The sequence below is a fragment of the Silene latifolia genome, chromosome 10 (genome assembly GCF_048544455.1).
Source record: "Silene latifolia isolate original U9 population chromosome 10, ASM4854445v1, whole genome shotgun sequence".
NCBI lineage: Eukaryota > Viridiplantae > Streptophyta > Magnoliopsida > Caryophyllales > Caryophyllaceae > Silene > Silene latifolia.
In genome coordinates, this window is record NC_133535.1 from 81,950,779 (window position 1) to 81,959,119 (window position 8,341).

Genomic DNA, 8,341 nt, shown 5'->3' on the forward strand with positions numbered 1-8,341 from the left:
ATACTTGTGTTTGTTTGTCCTCCTATTACATTGGATCGACTACGCCACATCCGAGGCATGAGGAATATGAAGACCGCATGGTATGATCTTTCCAATCTTCTTTTTCCTTTCTATGTTAATGACTATGTGGCTTTATTTTGGTTGATGTGGTACAAACCAATGTGATATTAGGAGTTGTATTTAGTTTATATGACATACTAGTTGATAGAAGCATTTGCATTAGGTTGTATAAATGTTAGTTGCATCATGGCATGTAGTTGCATTTTAGGTAAAATTTCTGTGAAAACATCTATTTGGGAAGCTTGACAAGTGTATATAAGGCCCTTGTAGATACTTTTTCTTCTTGAGATTTTGCTCATTAGAATACCTCTAAAACACCGTAGGATGTGTCATGCTAGTATCATTTGACCTATGGATTAAGGCCTAGTCAAGAGTACCTTGTGGTGTGATAACTCCTTGGCTACCGTTTATTCTAAGGTGATCTTTGAAGCCATGCAACCATCTTTCACTTCTATCACATTTTGTCAATAAAAAGGGAATGGGCACAAAAATTGTCAAATTGAGTTCAAGCATTCAAAATGAAAAATAAGAAGTTTGCAAATTGCATCAAAGAAAGAGAGGAGTACAAAAACAAGAACTCCTATGCTTCAAATATAAGCACCCTCGTTACAAATTAGGGTGACTTTGAAAATGTTCAAAAATGCAAAAGTTGAAAATGGTCAAGCATCAAAATTGCAAAACATCAAAAAAATGGCAAAAGAAATTGTTCTCAAAAATGTCAAATGCCATAAGAAATTGGGGGGAATAACAACATCAAATTCAAACTCCCATCATGAAACTCAAAATACATTGATCCCTTGTTCCATTGAACCCACTTTTGTGCATGGTGGATAGGGGACGACCCTTCTTCTTGTCTAGGCAAGAAGGGGAATTCCGCGATCTTACAGTGTCTCTAACACCATAAGGAGTCTACTCTTGACAAAAGCATTTAACGATTGAGGAAAAAAGGTACCCTAGCTTGACACAACTTTGAGGTGATTTATTGGTATCCTCCTAGGCTTAGTAACTTGAAGAAATCATATCAATGATGGAGTGTGTACCCTTATATTGCCTCAATTCTAGATAATTTCTGCCACTTAGATGAGAAAAGTGGCTATTCATTTTTGTAGATGCATCCATTACTTGCTTTTGTGTGCTTAATGCTTGGATGTATTGCCATTTTGGCAAGCCCCACCTTGCCTTGCAAGAAGGCACCCTACCTCATGGTTGTCTTGTTGTGAGTTGAAGGGCGGAGTGAGACCCGGCTAATTGTCTCATATCGGCTATATTAGTAGGCTAGTTTAAATAAAGGTCATAGTTGTAGTCACCTCTTTACTCGGGACGAGCAAAGGTTCGGTTTGGTGATGTTTGATGTGACTCATATTTGAGCACATTTAGTCCCCGAATTAGCCTCGTTCCCATGCTTTCTTGCATATATTAAGGTCATTTCTTATCTTTAGTTTCCCATTTTGCATATTCTTTGAGGTTTTGTGTCCTTGGTAGGAGAGTATTTCTAACCTTGCATATATGGAGCTAAATGGATCGCATCTAATGACCAAGCATCAAAGAGAAGACCGACACTATAGGCCTAAGTAGATAAATAAAGTGAAATGGGAAATGATGAAAAGATCCTTGCATCCCCAACAAGATCCCCGCGGATTTTTGAGGAGCCAAAGAAGAAAAGTATCCTGTGCCACGATCCGAGCGGCCCGAGCTCAGGACGAGTAGATCAGAAGAAACAATCCGAGCGTCCCAGAGCTGGATCCGAGCGTGCCAGAGCAATGATCCAAGCGTCCCCTAGACGATCCGAGCGGATCTTCTTACAGGACAACCCATGCATCAGGCCAGGACGAGCGGATCTTGGTGGGACTTGCAAAGATGATCCGCGCATGTCCCTCGGGAGTTGCAATTCCTCAAGTTTCATTTAGGGTCTTAATAGTCATTTAAGCCCTTAGTAACCCTAATCCTTGTACTTAATTTTAGTATAAATACCCCATTGTACTACCTAGATTATCATCAACCCTTAATATCATCTTAAACAATCCTTTAATTAGTTCTTAATCATCTCTTAATCTAGTCTTAATTTAGTTGTAATACACTTTCCAATATTAATCACATCTTAATCTTTCATTAATCTCTCAATTGTTCTTCCTTTTATTTGGGTAATTAGAAGGTTATTTGGGTTTATTTGGAGGATTGACAACCTTCCATCAATCATCAAGTACTTCTATTATTCTTTGCTTTATTATTTGGATCATCTCCATAGGTATTAATTCCTTTTTACCCTTGATTAATTATTGTTAATCACTTTACTTTATTCATCATGTTTTGCTTTGTTAGTATGATTGACAACCTTATTATCATGCTAAATTTGATCATGAGTGAGTAGTCCTTTAGCTAGAGTTAATGAGGAATTAGGGGAAACAAACACGGGGATTGATCTATGCTTAATCTAATATGTTCTCTTAATTAATTTGCTTGCTTGTTGTGATTTCAACCTATGCACATGTTATGTTTGATGAAATGCTAGACTATGAAATCTTGCATTTTTTTTACCATCCCTTATCTTTTCAATGAGGCTTGTAAGACATAAACCAACTCGAGCCTCATTAGACCATGCATAGAGTTGAATAGGAGGAGACTAAGTCGACTTGTAGGTGTTGTACAGTCTAGACGACTCGGCTCCGGGACCTAAATCTTCTTAGAGATTGTAAGATATACACTAACTCGATCCCATCACAACAATAAGTGCTTGCATCTAATTGAGAACATGTTTGTATAATCTACTCCCATGAATCTCCTATGAACCCATGACACCCTAGTGCCTTTAATCATTTGTTTACCAATCCCTTTTAATTGCTTTACTTTGTTTTACATACAGCTTGTTAATTAATTTAGAATACACCTCATCTCAACCTAATTTGTGACACCCTTAGACATAACTACTTGCAATTGGGAATCCTATATCAATACCCGTCCCTTGGGATCCGACCTTTACTTACCTCTTTACTAAGAGTAGTTTGTGAAGTTATAAATATTGTTTTGGTTGATAGCTTTGACAACGAGTTTAGTCACACCAGTACTCGATCCAAAGCTGGTGGCAAAGCTAACCGATAAGCATACTCACCCACACGATCCAAAATCTCATAAGGGCCAATGAACTTCTGACTTAGCTTCCCTTTCTTACCAAATCGCATCACCTCACGCATAGGTGACACCTTCAAAAGAACCTTTTCCTCAACTTGGAACTCGATGTCCCGACGATGCAAATCCACATAAATATTTTGTTGATCCTGGGCCGCTTTCATCTCTTGCCGAATCAACCTCACTTGCTCAACCATGTCTTGCACCATTTGTGGTCCTGGTATACACATTTTCTTATATTTTATTAAAAACAATTATGGTGATTCCTTTATAAATCTAATTGAATTGATACGTCATCAAATTATTATCGTATATCAGAATTGAAGCCAAGACGCGTAGGCATCTATTTATCTAGTAGATAATAGTGAATATATAAAATTTTCATAAATGCATTTTAAATCGTGGATACATACGTATTCTTAATAAACTAAAACGACTGCCATTATTAGTATCAAACCAATAACGATTCATACAGGCTAAATCTTCTAGTCGATAATTAGGCCAAAGAAAGACTTTATAGTTTATAACTTTAACTGTATTGTTTTCGTGCCTAAGATCTTTGTTTTCATCAAAAAAATTACTACAGTTTTGGATATGATTCCTGGTATAAGATATTGCATTCCTATACATACCATTATTATTACTTGAATTCAAACACATTAGAATTCTCCATTTTCTACACTGCCTCGGTGCTATCATCCTAACAAATCAGACTCCTACACCTCCTTCGATACAATGCCTCGAATGGAGCCATACCAATACTCGTATGGTAGCTGTTGTTGTAAGAAAACTCAATCAGATCCAATATATCTTCCCAGCTACCACCAAATTCCATCACACAAGTCCTTAACATGTCCTCCAAAGTCTTAATCATTCTCTCCGTCTGTCCACTGTCACAGGATGAAATGTAGTACTCATCTTCAATATAGTCCCCATCAATTCCTGCAACTCTTGCCAAAACCGAGAAATGAATCTCGCATCTCGATCTGACACAATGTCCTTTGGGACCCCATGTAACCTCACGACATTCTTCTTATAGCCATTCGCCAACTAAACCTTACTCCATGTATCTTTCATGGGAATAAAATGAGTTGACTTAGTCAGTCGATCAACAATCACCCAAATTATGTTATTACCTTGTTGTGTCCTCGGTAATCCCACAATGAATTCCATGGAGATAGATTCCCACTTCCACTCAGGTACCTCTAGAGACTGAATCTTACCTTATGATCTTTGCTGCTCCCTTTTGACTCTCTAGCAAGTTAAACATCGAGCCACAAACTCAGTTGTCTCCCTCTTCATCCCAGGCCACCAAAAACTCTGCTTAAGATCCTTACAAAGCTTCTCACCACCTGGATGCACTAAATATGAAGTGCAATAAGCCTCCGCCATGATTATCTTTTTCATCTCCTCATCCTTAGGTACACACCATCTCCCATCACACTGAACACACCCATCAGAATGAATAGAGAACCGAGACATTATCCCCTTCTCTACTCTAGCCCTCCACTTCTGAATCTTAGGATCAAGAGCTTGTTTCCTCCGAATATCATCATAAAGATCTGGTTCTACTGTCAAATTTCCCATAGCATCCCCCTTCTGGATCACATGTATCCCCATCTTTGTCACTTCATCTTTCAACCTTATCAGTGACATAGTTGTGCATAGAGAATGCACACTCCTCCCACTCAACGCATCAGCCACAACATTCGCCTTCTCTTCATGGTAGATAATGTCCATGTCATAGTCACAAATGAGCTCCATCCACCTCCTCTATCGCATATCTAACTCCTTCTGAGTAAAGATGTACTTCAAACTTTTGTGATCAGAAAACACCTTAAAGGTCACCCCATATAGATTGTGAGACAAGGATTGAAATTGTGGACGGGCAAAGGGGAATTAAACGGCCTAGAGGACTGTTCAATTCAGAGAATCTTAAAAGAAAAACAATTTACTTGAGTCCGGTTTTGCCTTCAACAAATACCTTTGATGGACGTAAATTGAGCAAGATATGTTTTAACCCGAACACATAGCAATAGGTTAAAACTAAGACTAATCACAATACTAAGTAAAGGACTCGTCCAAACCTCAAGCACTGAGAAAAGAGGGCTATTCAAGCACTAAGCAATGAATATGGTTAGATGAAAACTTGGTTTCAATCTTGGGTTTTTTTATCATTAAAAATCTGAATTTTTCCATGTCTAAACCTTAGCTTTTATAGTACAAGCCATACAGTCTTGACCCTCAAAATTAACTAAGATCTAGGGCTCACAATTGAGTTGAAAAACAACAAAGAAAACGGCTCTCTAGGCCTTACATGACTTACACATTCTTACATAAGAAAATGACATAAAGTAAAAAGCATAAACATACAACCTTCCTTTGGCTTGTTCTATTGACTTATGTATGATTACAATGGACCTCTTAGAAGCTCTAAAAAACCGGCACATGCTCTTGGTAGCCTTCCAAAGGTGTTTTAGAACTTGCTTGTTCAAAAGAGGAAAGGTTGAAAGTGACCCCTTGTTAAGCTTCTCAAACCGTGTAGATGTCTCTATCACTCGCTTTTGTTGCATTTTTTTTCATTATTGGTGGCTCTATTATGCAAGGTTACCAGACAAAAATATTCCAAATTCTCCCTAGAATTGAGTAGTAATGTTTCTCGACATGAGTTCTTAGACGGAAATTTGGTTCGACCTCGTTTTGTGTGACGGGGTCAAAACCGTGGCTTGCTTCTCTTCAATCTCCTCTTCTAGAAAAGGATTTGCCCTCAAATCCTTGTCATTGTCATCATCAAGCTCTTCATTATAAGGACTTAAATCCCCAACATTGAAGGTGGCATGAGTTCCTAATAGATCGACCTTGTATTTATCATACCCCACTTGACCAATGATCTTAAATGGACCCTCTTCTCTTGACATGAACTTATCCCCTTTTGTGATGACTCCTAGCTTGTATGAACGGACCCAAACTCGGTCCCCAATTCTGAATTTCGTCCCTTGCTTAGGGCTTAATTAAGGACCCTCCCTTACATTTGAGTTGAGCACGAAATGGAAACCCTTGTTCATTTCATTTCTTGACCCCATTTCCTTGATTGCTCGAGTAGGCACTTGACTTAACTTGATTATCCATATGGGATGTGTTATTAGCCTTGCAATTTTCCTCAAATGAGCAAGTAGTAGGGAATATGAGACAATTACTTGGCACATTATCAATGGTACCCTCGTTCCATTTTTGTCAAGGGGCTTCTATTGAACTCGTTCCTTGGTACCATCCCACTTGAACACCCCTTGTGCAATTGAACACTCCCCTAATTTGTCCTTGGACTTGTGAACACCATGGTTGATCATTGCTTGAACCATATTAGTAAACGGTTCACCTTGTTCCTTGGATACATACTTCGACATGGAGAACATGAGCATCTCCCAATTCACCCTTCTCTTGGATCTCCTCGGTTTCTTGGACCAACATCGCCCCCTTAGAGGGTTCAAACACGGTTGATGGTAGAAGTGGTGCTAGAATAATCTTTTTTTTGTCAAAGTTGAAGGCATATGTGTTATCCTTCCCATGATGTACCGAGTTTTTATCAAACTCCCATGGTCTCCCAAGTAACAAATGACAAGCATCCATAGGTAAGATGTCACAAAGGACTTCATCAACATAGTTCTTCCCAATTGAGAAGGAGACCAAACATTGCTTATCCACTCTAACCTCGGCCCCTTTGTTGAGCCACCTAAGCTTATATGCGCAAGGATGGTTTATGGTAGGCAATGAGAGTTTCTTAACCAATGTACTTGATGCCACATTAGTACAACTTCCTCCATCAATGATTAGATTGCACACCCTTCCTCCAATTGTACACCTAGACCTAGAGTTGTTGTCTTTGATCCATCTCCAAAGGTTGGGGTTGTGTATGCAATACCCTCCTAATGACCAAGCTAAGGCCCGAATCCGGTGCTACCAACTCGGTTTTCTCACTTTCTTCTTTGATCCCACCCTCATCACACACAAGAATCTCATCCTCTCCCCAATGAACCACTTCAAAGCTACTAAGGGCTCTTTGAGTTGGACAATCTTTAGCAAGGTGGCCATAACCTTGGCATTGGAAACATTTTTTAAAGCCGATGGTTTTTCTTTGTGAGGTTTCGGATGCTTTTCCTTTGTCAAAGTAGGGTAATTTTGGTAGTGTGGTTGGGTTTTCATTGGTTTTGGTCTCGAGTGTGGGTGGTTTGGGGTAGTGGCTTGTCTTGGCCGTAGGTTTGGCCATGGGGGTCTTACTCTTCCCCGCCCTTTCCACCCTCATGGCTAAGTTGACAGCCTCATCAAATGACCACACATGTTGTAAACAGACCCTTAGAGCAATTTTATCATCTAAACCTTCAACAAATCTAGCAATTTTTTGTTCCAGTGTCTCATTGATTTCACATTGCAAAGTGAGTTGTTCAAAATCCCTAATGTAAGACTCAATTGGTTGTTGATCTTGTTTTAGTTGAGTAAGTTTAATGAACATATCTTGAGTATACTATTTGGGAATAAACTTATCACTAAGCTTTTTTTTCAACTTTGACCAAGACTTTATGGGTTCGTTACCATCCCTCTTCCTTTGATTTTTCATGTTTTCATACCAAAGAGATGCATTACCTTTGAATTTTAAGATGGAAACCTTGAAAGACTTAGCATCCGAGTATGATTTAAATTCAAAGATTCTTTCAATTGACCTCAACCAATCTAGTAAGTCATCGGGATTTAAACTACCATGGAAGTCCGGAATGTCTACCTTTAGATCTTTAGGATGCTCTTCATGCTCGGCTCCTATAAAGGAACCCTCTTCATCCGAGTGTAGGTCCTCCTCTTCATGGTAGGCCTCTTGGTCCCTTGCTCCAATCCCTCGGCCACACCCTCTACCACGGTGAGGTGGTGGTCTTCCCCGGTTCCTTGGTAGTGTTGGAACATTGGCCATCATAGTGGTTATGGACTCCAAGATTAGATCCACATTTGTTGTTAATCAGTCTACTTTTGTCTCAAGACCAAGTATTCTCTCCTCACTAGTTTCACTCATGGTTGTTTTGTGATTTTTGTGATGTGGTTAGGATATTTATAGAACTCACAAGGCTTGACTCAAGACTAACACAATAATGGGATTGTGTTAAACTAACCAAAG